Here is a 10,710-nt window from a genome sequence, read left to right as displayed (position 1 = left end):
TTGTAGGAGAGCAAAACTGTTTTTGGATTATTTTTTTTTTATGACATTTGAACAAAGATATAAAAATGTGAAAAGAACAGAATAAGAAGAAGGAGAAAAGAAAACAGTGGTTGTCTATTATTCATATGCTAATGTGTACTCCCTGTAAAAGGGTGTGACATTAGTGATTCAACACGTTATTATTGTATTTGGGGTCCTTCTTTCTTTCCTTTTCTTTTTTTTTTCTCCCTCTCTCCCTCTCTCTCTCTCTCTCTCCCGGTGGAAAGTCTTCATTTGCCCAGTAAACGAGAGAAGAGTAACACAATGCATGTATGTCTTTTAAAAGGCATGTTTAGCCAGCAGAATGTTAACTAAGGTAAGCAGTGTTGTTTTAGCCCCTCAGTAACCACGCCAATTATCTGTAAACTTATTTTTTTCGACTTCCATGCATACTTAATGCATCCCCTGTTTCCCTCTCGCCATCTGCCCCCTTGCATCCCCGCCACCCCCACACACACATGCAACCCCCACCACCACCACCCTCCCTCCCAACACTCTGGAATTTTTATGAGATAGGACAAAAATGGGCACTTCCCTTATTAACATCTCACAGTGGAAATCAAATATGCAAGGAAAGTAGTGTATCTACTAATTAGTGCTGAATTCATAATTACTGTGCTCATTGATGGAGATACATTTGAATACGTTCATTTCCTTGGGGAGAGAGGCAGGCTGTCCGGGATAGACTGGAAGAGAAAAAAAAAAATCCCCTTCAGCCCCCTCCCCTCCCCTTTCTTTTGGAAATTAGGGATCCGTGGCACATGGCGATACTAGCAGACTAAGATCCGAAGTGCCCGCAATTTTCTTCAGATATAATTAATCAAGTGAAGCATGTAACCTAATGAATGTGTTTGATATCCGCTCCTATTCAAATATGGGCTTTATCGCGATGTGCGCCGGAATTGCTTGGAGCTATGCACAGACAGTGACATTGCTTGGAAATGTTCTTCAACAGTTTCTTTTTGCGTGTAAACAATATCCATGCTTGTCAAGGCATGAAAAAAAAAAAAAAACAGACAGAGAGAGAGAGACACATTTTAATTGCAGTAAATTAATAACAATTAAGCCGCAGGATGCTTGGTATCTTGACAGTGCTTTGTTGTTGCCCTGGAGATAATTTCACTGAGTGCCTCGCAAGTCTGTCATGCAGGTGAAAAGGTAGAGGAGGGAGAAAAAAAATTGACATTTTTAACGAGAAAACAAGAGCGGCCTGCGTCTCTTACACAGTAGATTAAAGCAATACAGACTTAATTAACCAGAACACTGACTCTGGAAGTTGCTGGATTATTTCAAGCCTTTGACCGTTTCGAGCCCTTCGATAACACTGTATCAAAAAAAAGAAGACGAAAAAGTTGATGGACGAGTTCACACCGTCCACACTACACACGCGTGAGAAATGTGAAACGCGGGGAACACACTTGCACCGCGAGGAGACAGATAGACAAACGGACGTCGCGGGGAGGAAGATCCATAAGTCCTTACCGTGACCTCAGAGTGTCAGACCAGAGGAGTCACGTGACAAACAAAGGCTCTCTAATTAACAGAGAGGACTCTGGAAAGCCACTCTGTAATGAGGCACCATGCTGGACCGGCCTCCAGTGAGGCACTCGGCCCATATGCAAGGCCAGCATTGCAGGAATTTACATACTGCAGGTCAATTGAACATATGCACACTCAAAACTGACTAATGACTTCCACTAGCGCTCTGATTCCATTTCACCGCCTGCTCTCAGGATGAGCGCGGTATAGAACACTAATGAGGATAACATTGGGAGGCGTATGACTGCAAACATTAATATATGTATTGAGACATGGGTTCAATATATTAAAAGTGGCTGCTGAGGGAAAACGAGTGCGGCCGCAACATCTTCCGCGGCTTGCAACTCTTGAGTCTTCCCACACAAAGGCGGAGCTGCGTTCCACTGTGCGGCTAATCAGCTGGGAGCAAAAGCCAATGTCCAGTAAAGTGCCCATCCTTGTCTTTGTGCCGCACATTTACTCCCAGACAGCTGATGCCTTTCGCTACCTGTAAGGCCACCCATTCACTATTAAAGCCTTCCCTCAGCACCCCACAGTTTGGACAGTTTGGGGGCCTCGGCGGGAGCGTGCGTCCATCTGTGTGTGGCTGCGTGCCGGTGTGCATGACTGCTCGCGTGTGCACGCGTGCGTATGTATGTGCGTGAAGGAGTGCGCGTCATGTTGTGGAGGGGGGTGGCGGCGCGGACTTGGAAGGTGTTAAAAGTAGGAGTGCTGGTGGTGGTGGTGGTGGTGGTGGTGTTGGAGGGGGTGGCTCTTATTTGGCTGGGTGTAAAAAAATGCCCCCAGGTCTCCTGATGGAAGAGACAGGTATTAGCTCTGAGACCTCCGTAGTCCCAGCTTGCCATTAGTTTCCTCTCCAGCTGCACCAGGATCCGGACTATGAATCTGCCATGGCTGGTCATTCATCAGTTTCACAGTCCGCACCAGCACACACACATTCCAATAACAACACTGTGAAATAGTGAGTGAGTGAGTAAGAGACACACAGCGAGAGAGCGAGAAAGTGTGAGAAAAATATCTTGTCATACACAGACTTTTACTTCAGCCAGTGTGTATGGCCACTCCGTACCTTTGACTCAAATGGGAGCCACATTAGTCCAGCATGTGTGTGTGTGTGTGTGTGTGTGTGTGTGTGCATGACCAAAAACATGCCGCCGCTCAAACGTTTGCCTGAGTGTGTGCATGTGCGAGTTCAGCCTTCCGCAGAAAAAGGGGCGATGAGACATGATATAAATTAACTGCGGGTTCTGCACGCTGCCGTTTCGCACAGTTGAGCGCCGGGCCCGGTCCCACAGAGTGATGTGGAACTTCCTGTCAAACAGGAAGCATTTAAATGTTGGCTGGAGAGTTATGGAATTGCCTGTGGAAACATATTAGGGGAGGTCAAACGCAGAGGTCAGCACTCCAAGACTTTTCCATGTCGAGGTCCCGTCTCTCGTCGCGACCCCTCGCGCTTTCTTAGTTCTGCCGGTTTGTTTTAATTGCAGCGTTCCGACCGCACCGCTCGCACCGCTCGCACCTGAAATATTGAAATGTGCCGTAAATCAATTCCTGTTGACGCCGGGCTGCTTTTTCTTTAAATAAAACAAGTGAAAGTATGCTAAAACATAACAAATCAATAAAATATTCCGTTTCAGACCAACAGAGCTCTCCTTTTTTTTTTTGCTTCCCTTTCTTGTTGCCCTGAGTGGGAAGGCCACACGCTCTGTCATGTAGTGTGTATGCTAACTCAAAAGGAAGGACAGGTCCTAGCGATTCGGTCGCTTGGGTTGATGTGACCAGGACATGGCCATGGCAGCAGTGAAAGCCCGGTTGAGCCACAGTGACACGTCGTCTCCATCCATCTTCAGTCTGAAACATTTTACGCTAACTGACAGAGCGTGGCGCTTGCTTACCCACCTCCCAGAGGAAATAGTCCAGACTGGTGTCTTCTTGACATGCACTAAAGAGTGAGCAGTCCAGAGGTCCAGGGGGGCATTGTGTATTCAGTCTAAGACGAAAAGGTTAGATCCTCTGAAAAGAAAGTGTAGTTCAGTATATATATATTGTTGAAAGTGACAATGACTCTTTTTTTTTTCCTGCTGTGTTATTCAAGCAAATAGACAATTCTGTTTGTCCATTCAGATATTTTTGTTGTTGTTGTTGTTGTTGTTGTTGTTGAGCACAGGCCAAGTTGTGTTGTCTCTCTCTCTCTCAGTGTGTGTGTTTAGTTTTAGTTAGGATAAACTTTTATTGTCCAAAATTGTTTTTGGCTCCACATAACAAAATAATAAAAAAAAAATACAAAAACAAACAGTGGAGACCGATGAGTTCACTTAAGAACAGTTAAATTCAGTTTCATAACTTTACAATTTTAAAATTTCTTCTTTTTTTTTTTTGGTAGATTGTCAAACTCCTTCCTGAAGTGAGCACGTCAAATCTCTGAGGCAATATCCTGATTCAATATTTTCTTTTTAATTAGTAAAATTCTGATGAATTGATGCCTTTAAATTTTTGTTTTTTTGCCCCCAAAATTAATTAGCAAAAACACTTATTTTGGTGAGTAAAGTAAAAAAAATAACAAGAAAAGAAAAGAATATCCTAACACAGATGTACAATGCTCACTGACAGACAATTTTCGTCCACACTTCTGTTCATATCCTGTATCTCGGTCAGGTACCAAAAGAAGGTGGGGGCGGGGAGGTAGAAAAGGAGAATTGAGCAGTGGCTGTAGTAATAAATCACAGGATCGCTGGTGACATTCATACAATACGGATACAGTGTTAACTCAATGAGTCGGACAGCCCTAGCCTGTTCCTCCATCCTGACCTTGCCTCCCTGTCGTAATCAATCATGTTGGCACGGCACACACGTTCCTTATTTATTATTACTCCGGACCCACATGTACAGTAAACAATGAGTAGAATACATTGGAAAGACTGAGAGAGTGGGGCGCTATTATAAGAGAGGAGGTAAAGGTCCAGTGGAATAACCGGGGGGCATATGTGTCCAGCTGGCTGCTTAAAAGACTACGGCACAGGGCGGTGAGCAGCCACCGTGGCCGATAACGTTTTTTTCCAAAATGACCAATAAGTGCCCACTGCACCACAAAGGTCACGGTGTTGTCACTGTTTAAAATGTACGCGCGTTGTGAAACATCACGGCGTCGTGTCCGCGTATCGCGCACTTTAGAGAAAAGGTGCCGCTGAAGGTGTTTCCGTGTCTCTTTCTTTCTTATACTTCAAGATCACATTAAGAAGCTGTCAGACAGATGTCATTCAATTCCGTGCCTTTTGACTGCCCCCCTTTAGAATGATTGCAATCTTTCTTCTTGTTATTCTCAGGTAGCAGGTGTATATCCTGAGTGACAAACCACTTTCTTTGTATAAACTAATAGCTTACAAAGTCAGTGTAAATTAACAATGACCCCAACGCGGAGCCCTCCACAACACCAACACAACAATCCGTGAAAGCCGGCCAACGCGCGCCAACGTCACATATAGTCCCATATGCAGCCTATGCAGGGGGCCTGTCTTGGCAACACAACAGGGCCCCCATGTACAGCCAAGGGCCCCTGAACTCTTCATGAAGGATGGCTGGCTACGAGGAGGGCCGAGGGGGAGTCAGTTTAAAACACATACCATATGCAGTTAGGAAGAGCCTCATTTATCAGCTCCTGAAATTCCTGGGTTTTTACACCTCAGACCCCCCAGCACTTTCTCTCCTCCCCCTTGGGGTTAGCCACCTCCTCACTGTACGCCGCAGATGACAGGGCGCGGAGACCTGGCTTTAACTGCACGCCGCACCAACTCTGATTTGTCTCTGCGGTGAAATTACAAGAAGGGGACTGATTATGTAAGAAATCAAGTGGCAGGTTATGCAGCAGAATGCACACAGTGAATAGGAAATTAAGTGTTTTTATTTGTTTTCTCTTACATATATACATATATATATATATATATATATATATATATATATACATATGTATTCAGTGTTTCTGTTTTAATTTTGTCTGCTCTGAGATTAATCATTGGTGATATTTATGGAACTTATACAATAATGTTGGATGGGCGTCTCTACAAGATAGATGTTTCATTGCTATTTATTTATTTATTTTCCACTAAACAGCTGGACTTCATCCATCCATCTAAATTTATATTATATATAAATATATAAATATCTGCATTCTCTGATGTGCAGCTGACTCGTAGTATAATTATTATACAATATACAACACATTCTGACATTAATTACACTTTTACATTTTGGAAATATGATGTGAAACCTTCCAACTTCTGTTTTATATAACTATGTTTATTTTAGATGTTTAGATTTGAATAATTTTTTACAGATTGTTGTGATTCAAAGGTTTTCATTTATTCATTTCTTTTCATGTGTTTGTCTTTGTTGTTATTGCTTTTACTCGCCTTTGCAAATGAGTGTCATCCCTCACTGATTTCTGGGGTATAAATAAAGATTGTATGCATGTAGTATTTCAGAACCTGTGTTTTTTGGGGGGTGTTTTTATACTTTAGTTTTTCTTGTAAAGTCCATCAACCTCCCCTGTCTCCTTTGCCCTTCTCCTACCCTTCCTGTCCAAGCTCGTCCTCACAGTCGGACATCATCTGGCCCGTGAATGGCACATTGTTATGCCTGTTCCTCAGTGGCCGTCTGAGCAGATGCCACGAGCAGCCGCAACACTGGTCCTCGCACAAGGTTGGTAGCTCGTATTCGCCACAGAGGCCGTAAATTACATCCCGCAAACACACAAACACTTTGCGCTCAAGTGAGTTTCGGGCAGTTTAGAGCACCATTGAAAGAGCACAGCATATCCTGATTTTTTTTTTTTGTTTGAGCAAAGACTGGTTTCAGGCAGCAGGGGGAAGTGGCCCCGCGGTGCACGATCTCGGCCTCGACGAGGAGATCACGCGCGGACAGCTGGGCTTTGAACTCCTTACCCTTGCGTTCCTGGGGTCAACAGCTTGGTGGCCACAGAGGTCAACCAGCAGTAAGAGGCCATCTTCTAGTGAACTGCCGGACTTGTTTTGACTGAGTCCCTGTGGCACGATTACGCCACGGCGACTGGAGGTAGTGCTCTTTGGAGAAATCTGGTAAAGCAAAGTTTAGAAATAACACTTGGATTGTACGCGGGCACATCCCTGACTGTGTTTGGACAGAAAACTATGATACAAATAACGTTTTTTGAAAGTCTTAAACAATTACGACGTCCTGCCAACACTGTGAGCCTTTATGTGACGGAACCCCTCTCACAAAATCACGTCTTGTGAGTTGAGCTCACGAGAAGTACAGTAAGTAAGACTATAGAATCAAGACGAAGCACAATAAAGTGTGATTTGTTATGATCTTGGGAAATACATGGCTCAAAATCCAATCAAACATATCACCAAAGTGTGTTTGAGAGAGAATCCCTCCTTGTTGCGACTCACTACAGACAATATTTACACACCCAAATCCCTCATCTAGTCAACGGATGCATAGACTCACTAAGATATATGGGTTACTTTATTCATAGCTCTTCAATTACAAAATCATGTATTGGGGGAAGAATAAATTAATAATAAAAAACCCCTATCTGAACTTCTAATATTTTGCTTGGCGAAGGGAAACGAATTACCCTTTTCAGAACTGATGATGTATTACTAGCGTTTGATCCTTGGAGGTTTCACCATGCTCACATTCATTACTTTCAAGTGCTGAGGTGTATCTGCAATTAGAAGCACCTTGCAGTGGATTTCCTGACACTCCGGCAGACTTGAAACACCAGATCATAGAATCATCGCGGCATTATTCTGCAAGGAGAGGGGACGCGGTGTCTTGCCTTCGAAACGCAGGCAAAGATGGCGGTGGGGGAGGCGGGGCGCGGGGTGGGCTGGTGTCGGCTGGTGCTTAATTTAACCATGTGCCCGTAAGTGAGGGGAGCCGGTAAGCAAATGAGGACCTTTCATTAAATCAAAGGTGATTTTTGTTCTGCTAATGGGTGCCCCAAAAATCTAGTACAGCGGAGGAGCATGTGATCATTCTCTGTGGAGCTACGCTATACTACCACAGACCGGTCATGGCTATTCTTATTGCAGTATGCATAATGTAATGAGCATGCTTGTTTAATTTAATCACACTGAGTGGACTGTGTTAGTATTTCCTTGAAATGACAAAGACATACATGCATGTGGCCAGAAATAAATAATACAATAACTCACCCGGTTTGTATAGTTAATGCTCGGTGCTATTTTCACAAATAGCAGCCATTTGCGTGGTATATAGTGAGTGCATGGTATGCGGGATTTCCCCGCGACGCTTAATTTTAATGTCTAATTCTCCGATGTCTTCTGAGTTATTGTCCTCAAGAATTGCGACCGTCTTCAAGTCCGCCGCTGATTGGTCATGACAGGGCCAAAATGGCCACTGCGGCGAAGCACCTCAGAGAAGCAAAGGAAGTTTAGCCAAAAAACACGCTGAGCCATTATGTTAAAGTAAACGACAGCACTTCCTAATGTCATTTGGCAGTGCTAGCACTCAGCAATTAGGGCCTCTCTTAATGCGACGCTGGGAGCATTTCTCCTCAAGGTTAGCGCCTCATTTCCCCACGATGGGTCTGCAGGGCCGCACCAGATGCATTGTGGGAGCTGGGGGGCACGAGTTAGGACAGGTGTCCGCCACCTTGGATATCTCCCTCGCAGCTGGCACCAGCTGGCACCCCCAGTGCCCCATCCGGACGGTCTGCTCTCTCTCTTCTCCGTGGAGGAGAAGGAGGAGGCAGGGGGTGGAGACTGAGAGGGGGGCATGTCAAGGGCAGACCTGGTACAAGCTCACTCACAGGGCACCCATGCCATGACATGACCTGGCCACTAGGGGACCTGCCAGCAGCGAGGGGTAGGAGTAATGTGGTGCAGCCGTGCCCGTTTTGAGACCTGCTCCAGCGTCCCTAATGGACCGGCAATGATGAGGCCCAGCAGTGCCAGCGGGTCAGAGGCAGCTTCTGTGGAGGACGCTGCTCTTCCCACTGGAGAGCAGAGGATGTCATGTCTGAAGGTGGTCTCTCTGGATGCACAGCAGCCATTTTTTGCCAAGAGGTATGTGGCAGAGGAATCTTTAAATGACTGAATTACTGAGGTATGTACTCTGTGTTTGCACATGCAGCTCGCCTATACACACACACACACACTAACTACTGTATAGCCACACCAATCATATTTTGCAAAACAAAAATATCCAATTTAGAAACCTAATTTATAACATAATATTTTCATAGCATTTATGTGTCGCCTCATACACTGCAAAAAAAAAAAAAGCTTTAAAAGGGTTTGTCATTAAAATGAATTCACTTCACCCAAACCATAAGTTATATGCTTACTTTAAGGTGTTACTAATTAAAGTAATTTGTTTTGATTTTGTTAGTTTATACTGTATATATACATGATGTTAATTACAGGGCTGTATGATATCAGGCATTAAAATCTGAGACGAAAACAAATTCATCCACATTACATTATTGAACAAAACACATCATTCGTGTGGCATAATTGTTTTTCCTTATGTGCAGGAATATTTTAGAAGACTTTTATAGTAAATGCTGCAGATTCACATACACATTTTTCTTTTAATATTTTTGTCAGAGGTAAGGGGGCTAAATGCTGCGGGCTGAGAGTGAATTATTAAGAATGTAAAGTGGCAGACATGTCTCCAGTCAGGAGGAATCACTTCACATTATAAGCACATTATGTTCCAGGCAATACCACACAGTAGTTTGCTACTCATGATGCGAGTTAATTCACTTAATATGTCTTTAATGGGGAGCGGCTTTTCTTTGTATAAAATGGTTTTCCACACTGACCATTATCTGAAATCAAGCCTAATGATGGCTCCAGTTTATGATAATGACCATTATCACACAGGCCGCCGTCGCGTGTCTGCCAAATGATCAAATGATCTTGCATTTCTTACGTGCAATATGAATTCGTTAGTCATGTAAATTTAAGCCCTTGATGGAGCCACTCCACGACACACACACACACACACAAACACACACACACTAATTTCTCCTCACAGCCTCCTGTATGTTATTAAACATCTGATGAATCTGTGGCTGTTGTTCAGACCTTATACTGAACTAAGGCTCCTTTTGAAGTTGTTAGCAACACATCGCACATCATCTCTGCCCCCATCAGCCCTTAATGGCCCAAAAAAATGAAAAGAAATAAATGGTGAAATCCCATAGTTAACACAGTCATCAGCTTCAGTATGTGTAGGTAACTGTGAGGCAATAATAATAATTTGTAATAACACACGCTGGCTCTTGGTGTCTGATGCCACATGAATCCTTTGAAGTGCAGACTGTTGATTACTGTAAATGAGAGCTGTTTCAGGGTGGATTGTGGGTAATTATATGCAGTGCACCCCAGGGAGCAGTGCTAGGACCCAGGGGACAGCGGTTCCACAGGAGAGAGTGAAGCACAGACAGAGCAACACATGCTGGGCCACCGATTCCCAGCATGAAACAAGTCAACAGGCCTGTCTTTTATTTCTAATGTCTGTGATTTACATGAAAGAACCACTGTCACCCAACCGCAACAGAGTGTTGCACATGCCGCGGTTTTGATTGACAGGATTTCATATTTCACATGTCCCTGCTACACCCCCCCATCACCACCACCACCACCACTAGTAGCGCCCCTCCTCCTCGCTCCCTGAACAACTTGATGATGATTGCAGCATTATAACATAGAACATATTGTCAGTCTGGCTACTGTGAAATGTAACTCCTCTGTATTTAGCATGTGCGTGTGTGCAAATGTATTATTATCTACTGAGACAAAAAAAAAAATTATTACTACAACAGCTATAAGTCATCGTCGTCTTTAATCTCTCTTTGTAAAAGTTGATGGTTTTCTATGAATTGTTAATGAATAACAACACATTTGTAATAGTTTGATCTTAATGAGGAGGTCGCAATTGCTGTCCACATACGCTACATTATGCAGCGTTGTAAATCATTTATTGTATGTTTATATACTTCTAATAAATATTAAATACCGGGGGGGGGGGTTAAAGTCACCAATTTTTCTAAGTACATATGTATATATATATTTTTTTTTGTTCTAATAATTGTTCTTATCTATCACATATACATTGAAA

The sequence above is a fragment of the Solea senegalensis genome, linkage group LG15 (genome assembly GCF_019176455.1).
Source record: "Solea senegalensis isolate Sse05_10M linkage group LG15, IFAPA_SoseM_1, whole genome shotgun sequence".
NCBI lineage: Eukaryota > Metazoa > Chordata > Actinopteri > Pleuronectiformes > Soleidae > Solea > Solea senegalensis.
Note: the sequence above shows the minus strand (reverse complement) of the source record.